This window comes from Triticum urartu, chromosome 1A, assembly GCF_056163025.1.
Source record: "Triticum urartu cultivar PI428250 chromosome 1A, HENAU_Tu73, whole genome shotgun sequence".
In the NCBI taxonomy this organism is placed as follows: domain Eukaryota; kingdom Viridiplantae; phylum Streptophyta; class Magnoliopsida; order Poales; family Poaceae; genus Triticum; species Triticum urartu.
Genome location: NC_141873.1, coordinates 7,024,131 through 7,050,876, shown reverse-complemented (window position 1 = coordinate 7,050,876; position 26,746 = coordinate 7,024,131). Strand labels below are relative to the sequence as shown.

Below are 26,746 nucleotides of genomic sequence, written 5' to 3'. Positions count from 1 at the left end.
CACAATTCTCTGGGATTATCTGTTGAAAAACATAGTAATAACTTCATAGTTAGCAATGATGTACTAGTTTTAGAAGTATGCAAAAGATGCACGGATGTCGTAATAGTAAAAATCTTATCAAGGTATCTCCATGGTAGTTACCGTAGTTGAACACATGCACTAGTGGCACGTATTTACCATAATGTTGAGGAGTTTGATTGTGGATATTGTAATTCTCAATGTCAGTACAAAATTCGACCAGATGATTTTTCTCCTTGTAAGTTGTTAATTCGGAGCCATCGGTGTAGTGGGTTTTGTCTACCATCTCCCGCACATTCTTTGAACAATAAAAATAAGCTGTCAATGGAAATAAGCTGTCAACTATTTTGAAATAAACAATATAAATTAGCTAATAACTATGTTTGAGAAACTCACATAGCGGTAGAACTGGAGGCGTATCAACAAGGACCCAAATGTCCATATTGTCTTGGTTGATGTCAGGATTACCAAGATCCATGGTGATAAGCATACCCTCATCAAAACCATACATCTTGCAAAATGCTTCCCAATTTTTGCAACCAAAATGGGTTATGCTCTCAGAATTATATAGATTTACTTCAAAGTCCACATCGTGATGAGTCCTTAGGTGAATTTTCTTTGTTTCAGAAATTTCATGGTCTTCAAAATCCATCATCTCCAAGACATAGCGTCTTGCATGGCATGGGATAAGCTATACTTGAATTGTAAAAGATGAAAATTACACGTTGAAATAGTTGAAGTCATGCTTAATTATGAAAATAACACTTGTCGTCGTTGTGTACCGTTTCAACTTCGAAGGTCTCCTCGAGCTTAATGCTGAAGCACCGATCATCGTCCAGGTGAGGCATGTCGCATAGACCTCGATCGTCGTGGCACCAGTCGCACTCCCCCAGGAGACTTCCGTCGTCCGATGATGATGATGACATATCCTACGTTCATAATTCAAAACTACATCATTTAGGGTTTGTGGACATCGAGGCATCCTAAAAGCTAAGCTTTTATCATTTAGGGTTTGTCGACGCTGAGGCACCCTAAAAGCCTAAGCTTTCATCATTTAGGTTCTTATCGACACCGAGGCACCCTAAAAGCAAAGGTTTTATCATTTAGGGTTTGTCGACGTCGAGGCACCCTAAAAGCCTAAGCTTTCATCATTTAGGTTTTGTCGACGCCGAGGCACCCTAAAAGCCTAAGCGTACATCATTTAGGTTCTCATCGACACCGAGGCACCCTATAGAAGCCAAGTTAAGTTTTCATCATTTAGGGTTTATCGATGCCGAGGCACCCTAGGTTGGGCCTAATCACTTGGCACTAATCACTTGGCTCTATTGCCACCTATGTTGGGTTTATCATCTAGGGTTTATCGATGCTAACGAGAATTCTAAGTTGGGCCTAATCACTTGGCTCTATTGCCACCTATGGTTTAATGCAGCAAGAATGGCGGGGCAGTTGATCCTACTTAACTAAGTACTAAGATACCCCGGCCCATGCATTAGTCGCAAGTACCCCATATGTCCTATTTTTAGCAAAGTCATGCTAAAATTCACGAAAAATTTCGGCATGACCTTTGCTGAAAATAGGACATATGGAGTACCCGAATTTGCCGGAACGGAAGTTAATCGACATTCCGGCAAACTCAAGGGCCTCTCGGGGTACAGCAGCAGCATCACAAGTTGACAAAATTCCCAAGTAGTACAGGAGCAGCATCACAAGTAGTACCAATGAACATATAGTCCAGCAACTTGAAAAAGCTGAAGTTCTCAGCATGAAGTAAACAGGAGTATCCAGAATAGTTATTTGCTTGATCTCAAGTTTGACATATACGATAGTGATAGATGTAAGGAGCAGAAGAATGCCAAAGCCACAACCTCAAATCAGGAACAAATAAAAACACAAACTACAAATTGATGCGATCTAAATATACTTTTCCCTTAAAACAAAATAGCACTGTGATTTACAATGTAATACTCCAAGCTGAGATGAATATTTTCGAAGGTAGGACTATTTAGTTCATGAAACATAACATAAAATTTTGTTTCCTCTTGTTCAGTAATAATTAGTTTTTTTAATGAATAACAATGGCATTTGATTTCTGCTGGTTTATTTAGAAACAACAGATCCCCAAGTCAAAAAACCAGAATCCTGGAACACTTCAGGAGCACTTGAATTTCAAATTCTGCTGGTTTCTGTTGTTTACATTTAAATAAACAACGCAACTTCAGTAACATGGAACTAAGAGCAGAATAGTTATTTGGGGTACTAGCTAGCCAGACACCACCAATGATCAAACTTAGTTGTTAGCTGAATATTTCAAAGTAGACTTAGGTACAGATGTCACCCATACTACCTTGGTTGGAACAGTCAATGCAATCTACTAGGACAGTAATAAGGCATGCATTTACAAGTTTAAGAAAATTCTATAGATCTTGCTTCAGTTAATCTGCAAGGAAGCCTATAGATCTTGCTTGAATGCAGTAGCAAACTGAAGAGAAAAAACTGAAGATTACTGTCAATAACAATGTACAGTAGCAGACTCAAACTGAATTCAGTAACCATCTGAATTTACAGTAGATTTTCTACTCCAAGTTCAAGCCCAAACATCTGAATTACTTTAACTAAGACTGTACATTTCTGAACTTGTTTCAATTGTTGAACATGTTTCAATTGGAAACCTCGACGGTGCACCAGGTGGAATAGGAGAGCAGCATGGGGAGAGGGGAAGCTCACCTGGTGGCACAAGGAGGCCGGCGAGAGCTTAGTAGCAGCAGAGGGTGGCGGTGCCCGAGGGGGAAGACGAGGGCGATGCAGCGAAGACGAGCTCGAGGCCGGGGTCGGGGAGGACGAAGTGGAGCTCGTGGACTTGCCGCCGAGGTGCGGGGACGGTGATGGCCGCGGCTAACACGGCGACGAGGCTCGGGATCTGGCGGAGAAGGCGAGCGGGGGAGAGGGCGAGCACGGTGGCGCGGCTATGGCGTCGGTCGGGCGGCGGAAGGAGGGGGCGCGCGTGAGGGTGTGGCGAGGGGGGGATCGAAGTGGATCTGGCGAGGGAGGGACAAAGGGATCAGTCGAATTAGCAATGGCGCACCCCAGAGCGGTGCGTCATAAGTAATCTTTTTTTTGATAGCAATGGCGCACCACCCAGAGGTGCGCCATAAGTAACCTTTTTTTGCATAAGTAATTTATTATTATTATTATTATTATTATTATTATTATTATTTGTTGCATCTAATAATTTTTTAGAAAATGCATATGAATATGAAACAGTAATATTTTTTTATTAAAACAGTAATAATTTTTTAAAAATATCATCAAATTTGTTATTTGAAAATATTTATGAATCGAAAAATATCATCAAATTTATTATTTGAAAATATCATCAAATTTGTTATTTGAAAATATAAACAAATTTGTTTTTTTGGATTTTTAGTTGCATTCATTTGTGACGGTGGAGCGGGGGAGGGTGCAGGGGGTCGACGGCGGCGGTGGAGCGGGGGAGGGTGCGGGGGGTCATCGGCGGCGGTGGAGCGGGGGAGGGTGCGGTGGGTCGTCGGCGGCGGTGGAGCGGGAGAGGGTGCGGGGGGTCGTCGGCGGCGGTGGAGCGGGGGGAGGGTGCGGGGGGGGGGGGGTGCTCGGCAGCGAGGGGGATCTGGCGAGGGGGATAGCTATCGAGAGGAAGGGGGATCGAGATCGAGTGTCCTCATGAATATTCAATATTTTTTCATATGGAATATGAAAAAATATCATCAAATTTGAAAAAAAATATTCATGAATTCAAAAAGTGCCCATGAAATTTAAAAATATTCATGATATCAAAAAGTAAAAAAAAGTGCCCATTACTAGTTTAAACTAGTAATGGGGCACTATGCAACGGTGCGCCATTAGTAGTTTTGCAAAAAAGTAAAAAAAAAATACAGTAGTGGCGCACTCTATGGCTAGTGCGCCATTAGTAGTTCTAACTACTAATGGCGCACTCTGCCCGGATGCGCCATTACTATGTTTGAAAAAATGAAGAAAAAAAACATTTTGTTACTAGTGGCGCACCGTTTGCCTGGTGCGCCATTAGTGTCTTCCACTAATGGCGCACCAACAAATGGTGCGCCATTAGTATATAGTAATGGCGCACCACATGTCTGGTGCGTCATTGGTGTCAATTCCATCTATAGCTCTTTTCCTAGTAGTGAGGGCAACTAGGAGCCCAATGATCAGGATCCCCACACACATGACAAGCACCTTTCTTCTTGCCATTCTTCTTCTTGAAGTTCGTGTGTTGCACAGCCTTGTTTTTCCCATCAAACATTGCTTTTCCATCAAACTTACCCTTGTTCATGAACTTGTGGGGCTGGAAGTTCTGCTTCTGTACCACATTGGCACTAGATCCTCCCTCAATACCTCGAGCACGTGTGTCCTTTGCTCTTGCCTTTTCTTCCACATCAAGAGTGCCAATGAGATCCGGGACAGAAAACTCCTGCCTCTTATGCTTCAGCAAGGTAGCAAAGTTCCTCCATGAAGGAGGAAGCTTAGTGATGATACCTCCGGCAACAAACTTGTCTGGTAGCATACAACTGAAGTGCTCAAGTTCTCTAGCAAATGACTGTATCTCATGAGCTTGCTCAACCACGGAGCGCTCTTCAGTCATCCTGTAATCATAGAATTGATCCATGATGTACAGCTCAGTGCCAGCATCCAAGACCCCAAACTTGGCCTCGAGTGCAACCGACATATCTTTTCCATTATCAATTGACGCATAAGCATCAACTATATTCTCACCAAGAACACTCAAGAGAGCAGCCTTAAACAGAGTATCAATTTTCTGAAAAGCTTGTGCCTGTTGAGTATCAAGCTCTCCTTCAGGTTTGCCGAGAGTGGCGTCATAGCAACTCATGGTTTGAAACCATAAGACTTCTCTCACGCGTCACCTTTTATAGTGGATATCCTCAAACATAGGAGGTCTCATGGAAGCAGCAAAACCACTCGGGGTAAATTGCCTATAATAAGGTTTTGGATTGTTGGAAATATGAGCAATTTACCGAATGATTTTATTAACAGAAATACTAGATAAAGCATGACTAATATAGTAGAGATAAAACAAGTCATGTGTTTGGACAGAGAGAATGTAAAGAGCATCTGCATATATGAACTTGAACTAAACACATCTAGAACAGACACTAGATGAAGTTGCATATATGAAGTAGAACCTAACACATGTAGGACGGAAAGTAGAGCAAAGAACTCTGTCATGACATCTAACAGAAAGAGCAAGAACACGTACGGGACAGCAGCACTGGAAGTGCTTGACTTGGAGTCGGTGTCCTCGCCTGCCATGTCGTCGAGGAGATCGTGGACGTCGGGGAAGAAGTCATCGGTGACCGGATCGCCCGTGATGAAGCAGCCAGTAGTCGCGCTGAGCGCTCCCCAGAAACCTTATCACCCTTCTCCCGTACAGGACTCAAAAGGTGCGATTTCGGAGGCCTACTGTCCCGACCTGCGGTGCACGCCGCAAGCCAGGATGGGGAAGATTGTAGCAGCAGCGCAGTGCTCAGGAACTTGTGGAGAGAGGAGGAAGAGGTTCTGGTGCATCTCTCTGGGAGGAGCGACCTCCCTTTTATAGGCGCAAGAGAAGGAGGCGAGAGGGCAACGCCGGGAGGCGAAACGAAGAGTGTGTGGCAAAAATTTAGATATCGGCTCGGCTCATTCCCGCAACCCGCGGCGCGGCGCGGCGCGTCGTGACGAGGCGGGCGGCGGAGGAGCACGCGTGGATATCCCTCTTGTTCTCATGCTCGTACAAGTGGGGAAAGAACCTCCCTTATAAGGAGGTCCAACTCCCACTAAATTAGCAACGTGGGACTAAACTTTAGTAGTATCACTTGCCTTGCATAAATGGGCTAAGTGGGCATCTAGGATTTATTAGAAATTTCTGAAATAGTTATTGGGCTGCCCAAAATAGACTAAATTCCAGCAAGATCAAACCTACACCATAGCTTGTTTTTGTTAATTTCAGATACGAATTGACGTGTGTGGTACTGCAGGCAGTCCTAGTTCATCTTCCTGCACAAGCAGAGGAAAGCAAGCACAACAAATTAGTTTACTAGTTGGGACACAAGCATAGACGTTCACTGAAACTGAAATGAAGCAAAGTATGTGATGTGGTATGATAGGACCGAGACAACGGTAATTGTTCCAAAAGCTCAGGATCAAATCCATCATATGGTACATGTTTGGCATTAAAGTGGTTTGCATGTCCTCCCGTGAGTTGTTTTTGCTGGTAATATCAAGCTAGGATAAGCTCAGTTGTTCACACCAACAATATAGGTACTTGACATGAAATTAAACCCGAAATACACAATTTTTAGGTTAGGAAATACTTCCATAATGATCGCACGTATCTAGCCTGTCATTTAGATCATGTGACGAGATAAAGAAGCCGTTTTACAACTTCACGCACACTGATTGCATGGGAAATGGCATGAACCATCGATTTCTTTCTCAGGAAATCAACACCATAATCAACATAGCAGAAACTAGTCAGTCTTGCAATTGGCATACCTAACTACCTGCTGCCAGTTTTCCATGACTGCTGCATGACCACTTGGTGAAGCAGGTAAGTTAAGCTCAAAATCAAGATATGTTTTATTTGGTTAGAGGTACGATGGGACTGAATTTGATTTGAAGTCCATCAGCTTCCAAAGCATTGAGCTCTGCATTTTTCAACATATAAAATGAGCGCAGCAAACAAAGAACTGTCTTGTATGTACATTAATAAATAGTGCAGGGATTATGACAAAGTGCCAAAGAAACGTTTTAGGTAAAATCATGGACCTAAGAACTGATAAAAACTGAGAATTGCTGGATTGAATTCAACTACAGAATTTAAATTGATGTGAGCAGTGAAATCATGGACCTAAGTACCACTGTAAGGGAAACTATTTGATTCAGTAACTTTAAGGTGATAATACCTGGTGTTTGAGTCATCTAAGAATAGCCAACTACAAATAAATTCCTCCTCATCAATGTCATCTGGGACATTGTAGCTTCTACCTAGAGTTCCTTGTATTTCACTGCTCACATCCATAACATCTATCGTCTCGTCTTGCATGCTCTGCGGATTATGAAAGCAGGTACGGATTCATATGTAATTCAAACAAAATAAGCTGAAGATCTTGAAAACATGAACAATGATGCTGCACACGTCTATATTTTCAATCCTGACAGTCTTCATCATCCCTTTCAGTTCTTTATTGGCAGCTTTCATTGCAGTCATCTGTTAAATGAAAAACAATTCAACATAAGTTTGGGTGCCACAATAAGAATCTGTCATGAACTAGATAGGAAACTAAGGCAACATATAGTGTGTTGAGCATCTTTAATTCTGTCTGATGCCAAAGCGAGTTGGTCAAGATTATATGTTTGGTTGGACAGGATGTCACGTTGACCTTCATACCTGTAGGGAAAGCATGTGGAGTATAAAGATTGGAGCACTAGAATAATAGCCTACTGCCACAGGAGGAATGATTAAATGATACAGGGTAATCAGTGCCCTTTAACTAATAGCATTTCCATTTCTGTCTTGTCCATGTCAAGAAGTTGCTAGTGTTTGAAATCAGCAGTTTCTATAACGAGTAACATTGTAGATAAGAACGTAATCTTTTATCTATATATAAGGAGGTTTTTAAACTACACAAAAATGACCTATTATTGTAAAGAAGGGGAAAAAACCTAAAGGTGTATGAGAGCGCATAAACCAGATTCGGGATTGAGCCATATGCCTTCTCGGACAACCTTTTAGATGGTCACTTGTCAACATTGATGATGGCAGCGTGGACCGGCGAGCAACCGCGAAGAGAGGAGAAGAAAACGTCACTACGGCGTGTTGTGGGCATTTCATCGAACAGGTGGTGTGCGGGTGTTGGTCATTATGGCTCTGCTCTCCTCCGAATCCTCGCCCTGCCCCTGAAATCGGTGTAAAATCAGGAGCAAGCCAGTTTTCTTCATCCGTGGCATGGCATCAATCAACGGAAGTTGTAGGATTTGGTAGAAGGAGAGAGCACCTACTGACCTGAGGCAGTGAAAAATACACAGTGAAAAATTCATTTTGAACATTCTTTCAATTCATTTTGAACAATACACAGTGAAAAATTAATTAACAATATGATGAACATTTTATTTACATGAAATAAACGGTTTTTAACATATGGTGAACAATTTTTCGAAATACACACTGTACAATTATTTAATATATGATGAACATTTTATTTGTGTAAGATGAATTTTTTAATAGATGGTCAACAATTTTTAATTACACAGTGATCATTTTATGTTATACGGTGAATTTTTTCTTAAAACCGCTAATAATTTTCAACATGTCTAACAATTTTTGAAAACTGTTATCGTTTTTTGAAAATTTCATGAACTTGTTATTTTTTCAAAATTCCGATATTTTGCTAAAACAATTTTTTTAAAGCATGAACTTTTTCTTAAAACGTGAATATTTTCTTAAAATGTGGAACACTTTGAAAATTTCGATAATTTATTGCAATTTTGGAATTAGAAAAACATCAAAGAGAAGAAAATAAAATAGAAACAAAAACAGAAAAGGTGAAAAAACTGGAAGGAAAACAAAAAAGAACTGGTAAATTGTTTTTTAAAAGTCACGTATTTCAGAAGAAAAATTAAAAGGGATGAAAGGAAAACAAAAAATAAAAACAAACCAGAGTAGAAAAAGAAAATGAAGAAATAGAAATTCGTTCACAAGAATAGGGTAAAGAACACAAAGAAGAAAAAAATCTTAAAACTTCTCAAAACCATTGGGAATACTTCCAATCAATGGGCTGGGCCGCTGGACGCTCCTGGAGGCGATTGACGTCGTAACGCTCGCAAATAACGACATATATCATTTGCGATATAGCTCTCGTGCTCGGCAAAGGCAATTTCGGAGCATGGAGCAACAATACCATTCCCACCTTTGTGCTGTCCACTTCAAGAACTTGCTAGCTTTCCATATGAGCAAATCCTAGTTTATCTAACAAGTAACCTAAGCAGATAAGAACACAAGCTTTAACTATCAACAAATTCTGGAAGTAAAAAAATGACGTATTGTAAATAAGAAACAGAATAATTAAAGGTGCATGAAAGGGGAAAAGCCAAACCACGTGTTTTTTTTTGCATTTGCTCAAAAAAGAAACATGTTTTTTTGCAACATTACCAAACGACTTGGATGTTGTCCGGTTTAAGAAATTGTAAATTAGTCCCTTGGAAATTTAAGAAATTGCAAATTAGTCCATGGAAAGCCAGCTATACCCATCCTCTTGAGCGACCGATGGGGAGCCATCGCTGCCGCTCCCGATCCATAGCCAGAGCATGCAAAACTTTTCTCCACATGAATGGGAAGTCATCACTGCCAAACGACCCAAAGTAGGAACCGCCATCACTGATGCAGTCCAAAATCGAAGATCTAGCCACCCGACGCAAGCCGCATCGAGGCCGTCTTCGCCACCGCGTTAACCTCGCCCGGCAGTTCCTCCTCCGAGATCCATGGCCGAACACAACCGGAGGTTCCCTGCATCATGCCAGTTTACCGTGTATTCCACTTCTTTCTCAAATATTTCTATTACGGTCATCTTAAAACTATGTTTTCTGTGTACTACTCCCAACGTTCACAAATATAAGATGTTTTGGATATTTCAATATAAAATACATACCGACTTAAATGAGTGAACAAACACAGTAAATACATCTATACACCCAAAACAAACAAAAGGTAGAAGTAGAACATCTGATATTGGTGAATGAAAGGAGTATCATACTATGTGGAATATGTTGTTGCGTCAATGTTTTAGTTTTGCTATTTTGAATAAATAAGAGGCCGTCAAATGGAGAGAAATGGTAACATAAAGCAAACTCAGATCCATGATAGCACTATTTTGATGATTTCATTTTCTATGCAGCTAGAGACGATGTGCTTGGCGATGGCTAAGGCTTATTTAAAGTTATAGCAATTAATGATGGCCAGTTCTTGTTTAAAGAAGACACGACGCGCTTGACAATATTGGATGATGGAACAAAAAGTGATGGCTACTAGAGGTTTGTCTTTCCATAACTTGAGCATTACTAATGATCCTTATATATTGAAGTTGAATACTTGGCGGTTGTCTTAAATAGATTTCATGCATTGTTTATATCTATAACTATGTTGAGATGTCTCTCCAAAGTAACCAGAAAAACAACGGATGATGGCATACCGCATACCCAAGGAAGCGCTAGCAGCATCGATCTATGATAAGAGGGGTACTTGGTATGTCTCTGCTTGAACCAAACACCAACGAACCCCACGTGTCCCAGTCAATTGGTTGCACGTAACTTTGTGTCCACATGCAGCATGTGTGTGATACTCTTGTTGCATGGCCTACTTTCGAGAGAGCACTTAATTAAGGTATCCACGACGTCCAAGACGCCTTGCACGAGTGCATAACCACCACCATAACAGTTTCATTTTCGTAACCACACAAGACACACATACAACCTCCAAAGCATAGACGATGCTTTCGGCTACACACACCCCATTGTTCCTCCAGATCTACCGCCAACATATCAGCATGGCTTGAATCACTTCGCCTAGCTTGGAGCCGAGGAAGACAGGAGGGGAAGAAGGAGGTGGTTGGAGGACCCTGCCGCCGCTGGCAATGGCATGGGGGGTAGAGAGTTGACAAAGGGTCAGCTGCGACATGTGGTGCTGAGGCGCTAGGGTTTTCCTCGATGTTGCTCCACGGTCAATGTGGTTGCCTATTTCCAATGCACTCCAAAGATTCCCATGACTCGCCTTGTTGACCAAGTGGCTTCCTACCATGTTAGGGCTCCAGGGGCCTGGACGATGCTCGGATTTGGTGGGCATCATGGGTCTAACTGTGTTGGTGTTGCTTGTCTGGTAGCGTATCCCAGTCTGGGTGTGTTACCTCAATCGACCAGGCTCTTGGTCTTGTGGAGGCACGACACATTGCCCGAGTCGATCCTTTCCCACTGCCCTCTTAGGTGCCTTGTGAGTTGTTCTTGAATTCCTTTAAGTTTGTCATCTTAGAGTGGTGCCTGATACGTCTCCAACGTATCTATAATTTATGAAGTATTCATGCTATTATATTATCATCTTAGATGTTTAATGGGCCTTTATATGCCGTTTTATATGATTTTCGGGACTGACCTATTAACCTAGAGCCTATTGCCAGTTTCTGTTTTTTTCCTTGTTTTTGAGTATCATGGAAAAGGAAAATCAAACGGAGTCCAATTGACCTGAAAATTCACGGAGATTGTTTTTGGACCAGAAGAAACCCATGGAGTACCAGAGATGGACCAGGGGAGTCCCGAGGCCACCACGAGGGTGGGGGTGCGCCCTATCCCCTGGGCGTGCCCCCTATCTCGTGGCTGCCTCAGGGACCCCCCTGACTTGTTCCCGACTCAAACACCTCTTATTTATACCCAAAGTTCCAGAAAGAAACCTAGATTGGAAGTTCCACCGCTGCAAGCCTCTGTAGCCACGAGAAATCAATCTAGGCCCTCTCTGGCACCCTCCCTGAGGGGGCCATCATCACCGGAGGCTATGGAGGAGGATCCCAGAGGGGCCATCATCACCATGAAGGCCAAGGACCAGAGGGAGAACCTCTCCCCGTCCAGGGGGGAGGCCATGGAGGAGGAAGCACAAAGGGGAGAACCTCTCCTCCTCCCTCTCGGTGGCACCGGAGTGCCATCGGGAGGGGAATCATCGTCGCGGTGATCGTCTTCATCAACATTGCCATCATCATCACCATCCTTATCTCTTTTACGCGGTACGAGTTGTATGTTTTGTTTTGGTGTTGTCCTATTGTGCCCTCCGTGTCACCCAAGCGTGAGGGATTCCCGCTATAGGGTGTTGTAATACGTTCATGATTCACTTATAGTGGGTTGCTTGAGTGACAGAAGCGTAAACCCGAGTAAGGGGGTTGTTGCGTATGGGATAAAGGGGACTTGATGCTTTAATGCTATGGTTGGGTTTTACCTTAATGATCTTTAGTAGTTGCGGATGCTTGCTATAGTTCCAATCATAAGTGCATATGATATAAGAAGAGAAAGTATGTTAGCTTATGCCTCTCCCTCATATGAAATTGCGATGATGACTATCGGTCTTGTTAACAATTTCCTAAGACAATTCCGCACACCGATCCACCATTATTCCACACTCGCTATTTATAATATTTTGTAATATATTCTAACTTTATGATAACATCGCCTACTTTTATATTTTATCTCTCCGATACCATGCAAAGTTATCCTTTTCATTCCCACAACATAGTTTTATTTCTCGTTTCTTGTAGGAAGCAAATGTTCGGTGTACGTAGAGTCGTATCAGTGGCAGATAGGACTTGAGAGAATATTGATCTTACCTTTAGCTCCTTGTGGGTTCGACACTCCATACTTATCACTTCCACCTTTGGGAATTGCTACGATGATTCCCTGCACTTGGGAATTATCAGTGCCAAACCCCATACCAGCATGTGCGGTAGAGCATCCAATGCATGGTTTAGTAAGAGTGTGTTTTGTTGATGAACCAAATGAAATTTCTAGAGATGATGAGATTACCTCCCATATGTTGAAGTTGTACAATCAAAACAAATATAGCCTTTGCAATTTCAATTACTATTCAATTTTTAACCAGCATTTAATTTGCATCTATAGAACATACAATTAACATAAAAACCCTAAGACACATATATGTGCGTAGGTATAATGGCGTGAGTGAGTCCTTGTGATCTAAAGAAGAAGAAGCTCCACCAAATAGAAGCTGTCCGCTCCACCAAGTGGAGGTAAAACAAATGCAAGGGGATACGTGCACATGAATGCGAACCACGTTAGGACTCAGCTGCTAAGTAATCATCGTCTTCCTTCTAATCATCATCAGGGTTTGCAGTAAGACAATGCATTAGCCAAGATAGCTTTTGGACTGTGGAAGAGGCAGTACGCAAGGCAAAAAAATTACTCTCTGTATTCCAAATTAAGCGTCGCTGATTTAGTACAACTATTCAAAACAAAGGGAGTACTAAACACCAAATTCTCTTCAATTAAGAAACAATATTTTGTGTGGCTCCCATTCCCACTCGCATGAGGACTGTGGAAGAGGCAGTATTGCGTGTCGCCTGAGCCATCCCCGCATCGCCGGTTGGCGAGAGGTGATTGGCACGTTGCTGGGTCCATGGCGCGACCAGCGAGAGGCGGCCTCGTGTCGCCTGCAGAGGCGGACGCTGCAGCGCATGCGCCCGCGGCTGCACCCGCATCTGTTGCGACAGATCCTGAGGGGGATCAGAACAATATTGATGATCACTTGTTGTCTAATCCCGCTGATATTCTGCATGAGACTTGTGTTGATGAAACACGCACAAATGGTGAAAACAATGCAGAAAACGTTGCAAATATTGGGCCTTATTTCATGTGTCCAAAAACAGGAGACATAGTCTCCTCGGGATCGGCGCAGCATCAGGAAATCAGAGACAGGCGGAAACATCTTACCCGATCTAGGGCAACGTGCTGCATGTTTAATAGGCAGGGTGCGAACCTGATATGCGTACAAGAGTTTGCTGGAGATACAACTTGGGAAGAAAGAAATACAAGAGATAAGCTAGCTAGTGGTTACAACAGAATATATCCTATGTGCCTAGCTATCCAATATCTCTCCAACCGAATGATCTTCTCAGCCTCCTGTACGTGACACATAACCATGTGTTTAACACCCTCCCTTAGTCACAGCTTGGTCAAGTTGAGATTATGTTTGAAGTCTCCAAAGCTTCGTACATGCAATGCCTTTGTGAATCCATCTGCAACTTGATCTCTAGAGTGCACAAAACGAAAGTCAAGTTTCTTCTGAGCAACTCTTTCTCTGACAAAATGGAAGTCAATTTCTATATGCTTTCTCCTAGCATGAAAAACTGGATTTGCAGAGAGATAAGTGGCACCAAGGTTGTCACACCACAAACATGGAGCTTGTGTGGTTTTCACGCCAAGTTCCTGCAACATAGATTGAACCCATTATCTCTGTTGTAGCATTTGCCAATGCTTTGTATTCTGCATCTGTACTTGACCTGGAGACAGTGGCATGTTTTTGTGCACACCATGATATCAAGTTAGGTCCAAAGAATATAGCAAACCCACCAGTTGATTTCCTGTCATCCAAGCATCCTGCCCAATTCGAATTGGAAAAGGCACTGACCAGAGTAGAGGGTGACTTGCTGAAATTTAGACCAATGCTCAAGGTGTTTTTAACATATCTAACTATGTGTTTTGCAGCAGTCAAGTGAATACTGGTGGGTGCATGAAGAAACTTACAAACTTTGTTAACTTCAAAGGAAATGTCAGGTCTAGTAAGAGTAATATACTGTAATGCTCCCACTAAATTTGTGTATCTTGTGCTGCCCTCTTGGTTCAAGAGTGTCCCTTCTGTGAGAGATAATTTTTCTGAACTGGATAGTGAAGTAGGTGAAGGTTCACAATCTTGCAAACCAACCCTTTTTACCATATCAGTTGCATACTTTTCTTGAGAGAGGTGAAGTCCATCCTTGTTTCTCTTTACCTCAATCCCAAGAAAGAAGTGCAAGTCTCCAAGATCCTTCAAGGAAAAATCTGCACCCAAGTCCTTTTAAGAGCCCTGTGTTTGCTTCATTAGATGAGCTTGTCACAATAATGTCATCTACATATATGAGGACAAATATACATGTGTTGGAATTGTTGTAAATAAACAATGAGGTGTCGAACTTGGATGGGACAAAGCCAAGTGCCTGCATCTTATGACAGAGATGAGAATACCATGCCCTTGGAGCTTGCTTTAACCCATATAGTGCTTTATCAAGTTTGCACAAATGAGAGGGAGCACTTTTACTTACAAACCCTAGAGGTTGCTTCATGTACACTTCCTCTTCCAGAACACCATGGAGGAATGCGTTATGGACACCTAGCTGTCTGAGACTCCAGCCCCTGGAAACAGCAATAGATATGACAAGGCAGATGGTAGCAGCTTTTACAACGGGACTAAATGTGTCCTCATAGTCTATGCCATACGGATGTTTAAAACTTTTGGCAACAAGCCTAGTTTCATAACGATCAATGGTTCCATCAGATTTTCTTTTAATCCTGAATACCCACTTGTAGTCAATCAAATTTTTACCTTGCTGTGGGGGAACCAAATGCAATGTTTTATTTTTCTTAAGTGCCATGTACTCTTCATTCATTTGTGCTATAGCTCTCGCGCTCGGCAAAGGCAATTTTGGAGCATGGAGCAACAATACCATTCCCACCTTTGTGATGTCCACTTCAAGAACTTGCTAGCTTTCCATATGAGCAGATCCTAGTTTATCTAAGAAGTAACCTAAGCAGATAAGAACACAAGCTTTAACTATCAACAAATTTTGGAAGTACAAAAATGACGTATTGTAAAGAAGAAACAAAATAATTAGAGGTGCATGAAAGGGGAAAAGCCAAACCACGTGTTTTTTTGCATTTGCTCAAAAAAGAAACATTTTTTTTGCAACATTACCAAACGACTTGGATGTTGTCCGGTTTAGATCGTGTGGTTGCAATCTCCTTATTCGGTTGCTGAAAAAATGGAGAAGATAGAGTTGAGACGAATTAACGCACATATGCCAGCACAAACTAAAGCGCGTAACGGTTCACTTGATCAAAATCAGGCGGTGGCCGTTTCCTCTGTTCTCTCTCGCACCCTGCCGCGTGGATAAGTTGGAATTCCAGTTTGTTGTGTGGATAAATTGTCAAAACTTCTACCAAAGCGGCAGTTTTAGTTGTACATTATCTAGCTACTTTGCAGAAAGGATTTGTTTGCGAAGATACCGTCAGATATATTAATTGGCCAACAGAAATACAAGGCAACCCTGTGTTGGAAATATGCCCTAGAGGCAATAATAAATTGGTTATTATTATATTTCCTTGTTCATGATAATCGTTTATTATCCATGCTAGAATTGTATTGATAGGGAACTCAGATACATGTGTGGATACATAGACAACACCATGTCCCTAGTAAGCCTCTAGTTGACTAGTTCGTTGATCAATAGATGGTTACGGTTTCCTGAACATGGACATTGGATGTCGTTGATAACGGGATCACATCATTAGGAGAATGATGTGATGGACAAGACCCAATCCTAAGCCTAGCACAAAGATCGTGTAGTTCGTATGCTAAAGCTTTTCTAATGTCAAATATCATTTCCTTAGACCATGAGATTGTGCAACTCCCGGATACCGTAGGAGTGCGTTGGGTGTGCCAAACGTCACAACGTAACTGGGTGGCTATAAAGGTACACTACGGGTATCTCCGAAAGTGTCTGTTGGGTTGGCACGAATCGAGACTGGGATTTGTCACTCCGTGTAACAGAGAGGTATCTCTGGGCCCACTCGGTAGGACATCATCATAATGTGCACAATGTGACCAAGGAGTTGATCATGGGATGATGTGTTACGGAACGAGTAAAGAGACTTGCCGGTAATGAGATTGAACAAGGTATCGGGATACCGACGATCGAATCTCGGGCAAGTATCATATCGATAGACAAAGGGAATTGTTTACGGGATTGATTGAATCCTTGACATCGTGGTTCATACGATGAGATCATCGTGGAGCATGTGGGAGCCAACAAGGGTATCCAGATCCCGCTGTTGGTTATTGACCGGATAGTTGTCTCGGCCATGTCTGCATGACTCCCGAGCCCGTAGGGTCTACACACTTACGGTTCGATGACGCTAGGGTTATAGGGAAAGTATGTACGCGGTTACCGAATGTTGTTTGGAGTCCCGGATGAGATCCCGGACGTCACGAGGAGTTCCGAAATGGTCCGGAGGTAAAGATTGATATATAGGAAGTATGGTTTTGGCCACCTGAAGTGTTCCGGGCATCACCGGTAGTGTACCAGGACCACCGGAGGGGTCCGGAGGTCCACCAGGTGGGGCCACCAGCCCCAGAGGCCTACATGGGCCAATAGTGGGAAGGGACCAGCCCCTAGGTGGGCTGGGGCGCCTCCCACCAAGGCCCAAGGCGCCTCCAAGAGGGGAGGGAGGCAAACCCTAGGGTAGATGGGCCCTAAGGCCCACCCCAGGTGCGCCTCCCCCTCTCCCCCTTGTGGCCGCCACCCTAGATGGGATCTAGGGCTGCCGCCCCCCTTGGGGTGGAAACCCTAGGTGGGGGCGCAGCCCTCCCTCTCCCCCTATATATAGTGGAGGCAAAGGGGCAGCCCAACACACGAAGTTCTTCCCCTGTTGGCGCAGCCCTACCCCTCTCCCTCCTCGTCTCTCGTAGTGCTTGGCGAAGCCCTGCTGGAGTCCCGCGCTCCTCCACCACCACCACGCCGTCGTGCTGCTGCTGGACGGAGTCTTCCCCAACCTCCCCTTCTCCCCTTGCTGGATCAAGGCGTAGGAGACGTCACCGGGCTGTACGTGTGTTGAACGCGGAGGCACCGTTGTTCGGCGCTTAGATCGGAATCGACCGCGATCTGAATCGCCGCGTGTACGACTCCACCAACCACGTTCTTGCAACGCTTCCGCTAAGCGATCTACAAGGGTATGTAGATGCACTCCCCTTCCCTTCGTTGCTAGATTACTCCATAGATTGATATTGGTGATGCGTAGAAAATTTTAAGTTTCTGCTACGATCCCCAACACCCTGGAAATTTAAGAAATTGTAAATTAGTCCCTTGGAAATTTAAGAAATTGCAAATTAGTCCATGGGAAGCCAGCTATACCCATCCTCTTGAGCGACCGATGGGGAGCCATCGCTGCCGCTCCCGATCCATAGCCAGAGCATGCAAAACTTTTCTCCACATGAATGGGAAGTCATCACTGCCAAACGACCCAAAGTAGGAACCGCCATCACTGATGCAGTCCAAAATCGAAGATCTAGCCACCCGACGCAAGCCGCATCGAGGCCGCCGTCGCCAGCGCGTTAACGTCGCCCGGCAATTCCTCCTCCGAGATCCATGGCCAAACACAACAGGAGGTTTCCTGCATCATGTCAGTTTACCGTGTATTCCTCTTCTTTCTCAAATATTTCTATTACGGTCATCTTAAAACTATGTTTTCTGTGTACTATTCCCAACGTTCACAAATATAAGATGTTTTGGATATTTCAATATAAACTACACACCGACTTAAATGAGTGAACAAACACACTAAATACATCTATACACCCAAAACAAAGAAAAGGTAGAAGTAGAACATCTGATATTGGTGAATGAAAGGAGTATCATACTATGTGGAATATGTTGTTGCGTCAATGTTTTAGTTTTGCTATTTTGAATAAATAAGAGGCCGTCAAATGGAGTGAAATGGTAACATAAAGCAAACTCATGATCCATGATAGCACTATTTTGATGATTTCATTTTCTATGCAGCTAGAGACGATGTCCTTGGCGATGGCTAAGGCTTATTTAAAGTTATAGCAATTAATGATGGCCAGTGCTCGTTTAAAGAAGACATGACGCGCTTGATAATATTGGATGATGGAACAAAAAGTGAATGGCTACTAGAGGTTTGTCTTTCCATAACTTGAGCATTACTAATGATCCTTATATATTGAAGTTGAATACTTGGCGGTTGTCTTAAATAGATTTCATGCATTGTTTATATCTATAACTACGTTGAGATGTCTCTCCAAAGTAACCAGAAAAACAACGCATGATGGCATACCGCGTACCCAAGGAAGCGCAAGCAGCATCGATCTATGATAAGAGGGGCACTTGGTATGTCTCCGCTTGAACCAAACACCAACGAACCCCACGTGTCCTAGTCAATTGGTTGCACGTAACTTTGTGTCCACATGCAGCATGCGTGTGATACTCTTGTTGCATGGCCTACTTTCGAGAGAGCACTTAAGGTATCTACGACGTCCAAGACGCCTTGCACGAGTGCATAACCACCACCATAACAATTTCATTTTCGTAACCACACAAGACACACATACAACCTCCAAAGCATAGATGATGCTTTCGGGTACACACACCCCATTGTTCCTCCAGATCTACCGCCAACACATCAGCATGGCTTGAATCACTTCGCCTAGCATGGAGCCGAGGAAGACAGGAGGGGAAGAAGGAGGTGGTTGGGGGACCCTGCTGCCGCTAGCAATGGCATGGGGGGTAGAGAGTTGACAAAGGGTCAGCTGCGACATGTGGTGCTGAGGCGCTAGGGTTTTCCTCGATGTTGCTCCACGGTCAATGTGGGTGCCTATTTCCAATGGACTCCAAAGATTCCCATGACTCGCCTTATTGACCAGGTGGCTTCCTACCATGTTAGGGCTCCAGGGGCCTGGACGATGCTCGGGTTTGGTGGGCATCATGGGTCTAACTGTGTTGGTGTTGCTTGTCTGGCAGCGTATCCCAGTCTTGGTGTGTTACCTCAATCGACCAGGCTCTTGGTCTTGTGGAGGCACGACACATTGCCCGAGTCGATCCTTTCCCACTGCCCTCTCAGGTGCCTTGTGAGTTGTTCTTGAATTCCGTTAAGTTTGTCGTCTTAGAGTGGTGCCTGATACGTCTCCAACGTATCAATAATTTATGAAGTATTCATGATATTATATTATCATCTTAGATGTTTAATGGGCCTTTATATGCCGTTTTATATGATTTTTGGGACTGACCTATTAACCTAGAGCCTAGTGCCAATTTCTGTTTTTTTCTTGTTTTTGAGTATCACGGAAAAGGAAAATCAAACGGAGTCCAATTGACCTAAAAATTCACGGAGATTGTTTTTGGACCAGAAGAAACCCATGGAGTACCAGATATGGACCAGGCGAGTCCCGAGGCCACCACGAGGGTAGGGGTGCGCCCTATCCCCTGGGCGTGCCCCCCTATCTCGTGGCCGCCTCAGGGACCCCCTGACTTGTTCCCGGCTCCAACAACTCTTATTTATACCCAAACTTTCAGAAAGAAACCTAGATTGGAAGTTCCGCCGCCGCAAGCCTCTGTAGCCACGAGAAATCAATCTAGGCCCTCTCTGGCACCCGACCGGAGGGGGCCATCATCACTGGAGGCTATGGAGGAGGATCCCAGAGGGGCCATCATCACCATGAAGGCCAAGGACCAGAGGGAGAACCTCTCCCCGTCCAGGTGGAGGCCATGGAGTAGGAATCACAAGGGGGAGAACCTCTCCTCCTCTCTCTCGGTGGCACCGGAGTGCCATTGGGAGGGGAATCATCGCCACTGTGATCATCTTCATCAACATCGCCATCATCATCACCATCCTCACCTCTTTTACGCGGTCCACTCTCCCTCACCCCGCTGTAATCCCTACTTGAGCATGGTGCTTTATGCCACATATTATGATCCAATGATGTGTTGCCATCCTATGATGTTTTGAGTAGATATCCTTTGTCTTTGGGTTGATTGATGATCTAGATTGGTACGAGTTGTATGTTTTGTTTTGGTGTTGTCCTATTGTGCCCTCCGTGTCGCACAAGCGTGAGGGATTCCCGCTATAGGGTGTTGTAATACGTTCATGATTCGCTTATAGTGGGTTGCTTGAGTGACAGAAGCGTAAACCCGAGTAAGGGGGTTGTTGCGTATGGGATAAAGGGGACTTGATGCTTTAATGCTATGGTTGGGTTTTACCTTAATGATCTTTAGTAGTTGCGGATGCTTGCTATACTTCCAATCATAAGTGCATATGATATAAGAAGATAAATATGTTAGCTTATGCCTCTCCCTCATATGAAATTGCGATGATGACTATCGGTCTTGTTAACAATTGCCTAAGACAATTCCGCACACCGATCCACCATTATTCCACACTCGCTATTTATAATATTTTGTAATATATTCTAACTTTATGATAACATCGCCTACTTTTATATTTTATCTCTCCGATACCATGCAAAGTTATCCTTTTCATACCCACAACGTAGTTTTATTTCTCGTTTCTTGTTGGAAGCAAACGTTCAGTGTACGTAGAGTCGTATCAGTGGCAGATAGGACTTGAGAGAATATCGATCTTACCTTTAGCTCCTTGTGGGTTCGACACTCCATACTTATCACTTCCACCTTTGGGAATTGCTACGATGATTCCCTGCACTTGGGAATTATCAGTGCCAAACCCCATACCAGCATGTGCGGTAGATCATCCAACGCATGGTTTAGTAAGAGTGTGTTTTGTTGATGAACCAAATGAAATTTCTAGAGATGATGAGATTACCTCCCATATGTTGAAGTTGTACAATCAAAACAAGTATAGCCTTTGCAATTTCAATAACTATTCAATTTTTAACCAGCATTTAATTTGCATCTATAGAACATACAATTAACATAAAAACCCTAAGACACATATATGTGCGTAGGTACAATGGCGTGAGTGAGTCCTTGTGATCTAAAGAAGAAGAAGCTCCACCAAGTAGAAGCTGTCCGCTCCACCAAGTGGAGGTAAAATAAATGCAAGGGGATACGTGCACATGAATGCGAACCACGTTAGGACTCAGCTGCTAAGTAATCATCGTCTTCCTTCTAATCATCATCAGAGTTTGCAGTAAGACAATGCATTAGCCAAGATAGCTTTTGGACTGTGGAAGAGGCAGTACGCAAGGCAAAAGAATTACTCTCTCTATTCCAAATTAAGGGTCGCTGATTTAGTACAACTATTTAAAACAAAGGGAGTACTAAACACCGAATTCTCTTCAATTAAGAAACAATATTTTGTGTGGCTCCCATTCCCACTCGCATGAGGACTGTGGAAGAGGCAGTATCGCGCATCGCCTGAGCCATCCCCGCATCGCCGGTTGGCGAGAGGTGATTGGCACGTTGCTGGGTCCGTGGCGCGACCAGCGAGAGGCGGCCTCGTGTTGCCTGCAGAGGCGGACGCTGCAGCACGTGCGCCTGTGGCTGCACCCGCGTCTGCTGCGACAGATCCCGAGGGAGATCAGAACAATATTGATGATCACTTGTTGACTAATCCTGCTGATATTCTGCATGAGACTTCTGTTGATGAAACAGGCACAAATGGTGAAAACAATGCAGAAAACGCTGCAAATATAGGGCCTTATTTCATGTGTCCAGAAACAGGAGACATAGTCTCCTCGGGATCGGCGCAGCGTCAGGAAATCAGAGACAGGCGGAAACATCTTACCCGATCTAGGGCAACGTGCTGCATGTTTAATAGGCAGGGTGCGAACCTGATATGCGTACAAGAGTTTGTTGGAGATACAACTTGGGAAGAAAGAAATACAAGAGATAAGCTAGCTAGTGGTTACAATAGAATATATCCTATGTGCCTAGCTATCCAATATCTCTCCAACCGAATGATCTTCTCAGCCTCCTATACGTGACACATAACCATGTGTTTAACACCCTCCCTTAGTCACAGCTTGGTCAAGTTGAGATTATGTTTGAAGTCTCCAAAGCTTCATACATGCAATGCCTTTGTGAATCCATCTGCAACTTGATCTCTAGAGTGCACAAAACGAAAGTCAAGTTTCTTCTGAGCAACTCTTTCTCTGACAAAATGGAAGTCAATTTCTATATGCTTTCTCCTAGCATGAAAAACTGGATTTGCAGAGAGATAAGTGGCACCAAGGTTGTCACACCACAAACATGGAGCTTGTGTGGTTTTCACGCCAAGTTCCTGCAACATAGACTGAACCCATTATCTCTGTTGTAGCATTTGCCAATGCTTTGTATTCTGCATCTGTACTTGACCTGGAGACAGTGGCATGTTTTTGTGCACACCATGATATCAAGTTAGGTCCAAAGAATATAGCAAACCCACCAGTTGATTACCTGTCATCCAAGCATCCTGCCCAATTAAAATTGGAAAAGGCACTGACCAGAGTAGAGGGTGACTTGCTGAAATTTAGACCAATGCTCAAGGTGTTTTTAACATATCTAACTATGTGTTTTGCAGCAGTCAAGTGAACAGTGGTGGGTGCATGAAGAAACTGACAAACTTTGTTAACTTCAAAGGAAATGTCAGGTCTAGTAAGAGTAATATACTGTAATGCTCCCACTAAATTTGTGTATCTTGTGCTGTCCTCTTGGTTCAAGAGTGTCCCTTCTGTGAGAGATAATTTTTCTGAACTAGATAGTGAAGTAGGTGAAGGTTTACAATCTTGCAAACCAATCCTTTTTACCATATCAGTTGCATACTTTTCTCGAGAGAGGTGAAGTCCATCCTTGTTTCTCTTTACCTCAATCCCAAGAAAGAAGTGCAAGTCTCTAAGATCCTTCAAGGCAAAATCTGCACCCAAGTCCTTTTAAGAGCCCTATGTTTGCTTCATTAGATGAGCTTGTCACAATAATGTCATCAACATATATGAGGACGAATATACATGTGTTGGACTTGTTGTAAATAAACAATGAGGTGTCAAACTTGGAAGGGACAAAGCCAAGTGCCTGCATCTTATGACAGAGATGAGAATACCATGCCCTTGGAGCTTGCTTTAACCCATATAGTGCTTTATCAAGTTTGCACACATGAGAGGGAGCACTTTTACTTACAAACCCAGGAGGTTGCTTCATGTACACTTCCTCTTCCAGAACACCATGGAGGAATGCGTTATGCACACCTAGCTGTCTGAGACTCCAGCCCCTGGAAACAACAATAGATATGACAAGGCGGATGGTAGCAGCTTTTACAATGGGACTAAATGTGTCCTCATAGTCTATGCCATACCGATGTTTAAAACTTTTGGCAACAAGCCTAGTTTTATAACGATCAATGGTTCCATCAGATTTTCTTTTAATCCTGAATACCCACTTGTAGTCAATCAATTTTTTACCTTGCTGTGGGGGAACCAAATGCCATGTTTTATTTTTCTTCAGTGCCATGTACTCTTCATTCATAGCTTTCTTCCATTTTTCATCGCCAAGTGCTTCTTCAACTGTACTTGGTTCACTTGGTTCACCTGTAGAACAGATCATACCATATTTGACTATATGTCTGTAATTCACAGGTTGTGTTGCCCCTTTTTGCAGTCGTGTGCGCCGTGGTGATGACGCAGCCAAGTCCATGGCGACAGAAGATCCAGCCGCCTGCACAGGAGTTTCAGCCGAAACTGATCCGGAGGAGGATCCCGCAGGTACAACAGCGCGAGTTATCTTGAGCGGATCTTCTGCGGCTCGTGACGGCACTGTTGCATCTGAGGAGGCCTCGGAGAATCCCGGCCTCTGGACCCTCTGGACCGGACTATCATCCTCTAATGATGGCGGATCAGCACCGGTTGCCGCACCAGGGCCCGCACTGGGGGAGCGACCCAGAGTCCGCCGCTTGTAGCATACCGGTTGGCCGTGGTATCGCGCGTCGCCTGAGCCATCCCCGCATCGCCGGTTGGCAGGAGGTGGTTGGCACGTCGCTAGGTCCGTGGCACGACCAGCGAGAGGCGGTCTCGTGTCGCCCGTAGAGGCGGACGCTGCGGCACGTGCGCCTGCGGGTGCGCCCGCTTCTGCTGCGACAGATCCGGAGGGGGATCGGAACAATATTATGATCACATGTTGACTAATCCCGCTAATATTCTGCATGAGACTTGTGTTGATGAAACAGGCACTGAAACAGGCACGAATGGTGAAAACGATGCAGAAAACGGTGCAAATATTGGGCCTTATTTCATGTGTCCAGAAACAGGTGACATAATCTCCTCGGGATCGGCACAGCATCAGGAAATCGGAGACAGGCAGAAACGTCTTACCCGATCTAGGGCGACGTGCTGCGTGTTAAATAGGCAGGGTGCGAACCTGATACGCATACAAGAGTTGTTGGAGATACAACTTGGGAACAAAGGAATACAAGAGATAAGCTAGCTAGTGGTTACAAATATATCCTATGCGCCTAGCTATCTAATATCTCTCCAACCGAATGATCTTCTCAACCATGTGTTTAACAATATGAATTAATTTGTATTGTTATTCTTTTTTTGCATATTTTTGCTGTTTTTTGCTAAAAAGTAAACTGTCGTGGTCACTTTGAAGGGTTATATTGTTATATTTTTCGAACTGTCTCATACTCACTCCGTTCCGAAATAGAATAGTGCATATAAAGATTGTCACAAGTTGAACTTTACAATGTTTGACCGAGTTTATATATAGGGGTAAATATGGACACCCACAGTATCAAATGTGATATTTATTTGGCATTGTAGCTGTTGATATACATTGCATAATTCAGTGTTGATTATTTCATTCTTTTGAAGAATCCCACTATTCCACATTTGATCAACGTGCTTGCATGTCCTTCGACGGTGGGTGAAGTCAAACAATGCATGTTTCCTTTCAAATCACCCATCTCTAGGTGCCATATACTATGAGTAAACAAAATTAGTTCTCATCGGTTAGCTTTTGTCGAGTAGTAGATCTGGCTAGATATATAGTTGGCCTATCGTCGTCATTGTATCACATATCACTGGTTGACCCCCATGTGGTAACTATTTGTCAGGTACCAAGCTCGGGTGTTGCTCCATTCAACTGTTGGACATGTAATAACCCTGAGAACGATTCAGATCTATTAATTCTGAGAGAGCTAACTGGAAACTTAATTTGTGATTGACATGTTCATCTCCTAGGGAATGGACTGGAAGCACCTTGGTAGATGTTAGAAATGGGAACTTTGAAGCTGGGGTGTCTTCAATAGTAGTCAATTTCATATTATTTTGCAGGTTAATCGTGTGGTCAATTTAATGTACTCAAACACTAGTGCTAATATGAATTATTATTTTTTGCATAATTTATACTATATTTGCCACAAAAAAACAAATTGACAACCACGTGTACTTGCCACAAAAAAACCACATATAGAGTATGATGGATGTATCTGTAATACCTTGCAATTAATGACGATGTTGTCCGCTAGTACAAATAGCAAAAATAAAGATGCGAGAAAGACACATCAACAGCAGGGAACAGGTGAAGAACCTATAAATAGGGCTGGGATCAAAGGTGTAGGTAGAGGGTGCAAACTAATACCAACCAAACACACACACTTACAAAGAGAGAGGGCCACGGGAGATGGCGAGTGCCAACAAGAAGGCGGCACTGGGTGTGATGTCGATGTTGGTGGTTCTGCAGCTGCTCGTGGCAGCTCCGATGGCCATGGCCCGCTCGCCGCGGGCTCTGGAGGAGATGACGCTAGCGATAGCAATGGAACACTTCATCCTGGAAACACTTCTAGGAGCCAGCTATTGTAGTGAAACATGCTTCAATGTTTTCTGCAACACCGATGGTTGCACTTGTCACTTTCCTTTCTGCATGCGGGCCGGCTCCCTCCATGACTGACGCTACTTAGCTCTGAAATGTCGGCGGGGCGACGTCGGTATGTGTTGTGGTTGCTTTCTACATGTGAAGTATTTATGTATTTGTGTGTATGTATGTGCAAATGTGGTGATCAAGCGAAGGGAAGGCGTGCGTATATGCATGCGTGTATTTAGGCTACATACAGTACACTATGATTCATACAAACGCCATCACGTGGAATATACATATATACTCAGTATGATTTGCATCTCCTGCCCTCGCTTTAATTTCCTGGATGATCGATGTGCCCATGCATCGTTGCACCCTGGATGCCATTGGGGCAACTGCTCACCAAACATGAGTTGTTGGACAATGCGGCGTCCACGTTGACCTTCATCTTGAACCCCGGGGTTGGTTCAATCCACGTCGCTCCTACCGGCTGCCACACGCCTGTCCTTATTGCTTCCAGCTTGAGCTGCTCTAGTTGAGAGATAAATAGTATTACATCCGTAAACAAA

The 26,746-nt window shown here is 43.7% G+C and overlaps 1 pseudogene; it reads right to left on the bottom strand.

Moving 5' to 3' along the window:
- The window catches only part of LOC147988214 (uncharacterized), a 71,169-nt pseudogene extending 47,152 nt beyond the window's left edge, over positions 1-24,017 (bottom strand).
- Between the last annotated feature and the right edge of the window lie 2,729 nt (positions 24,018-26,746).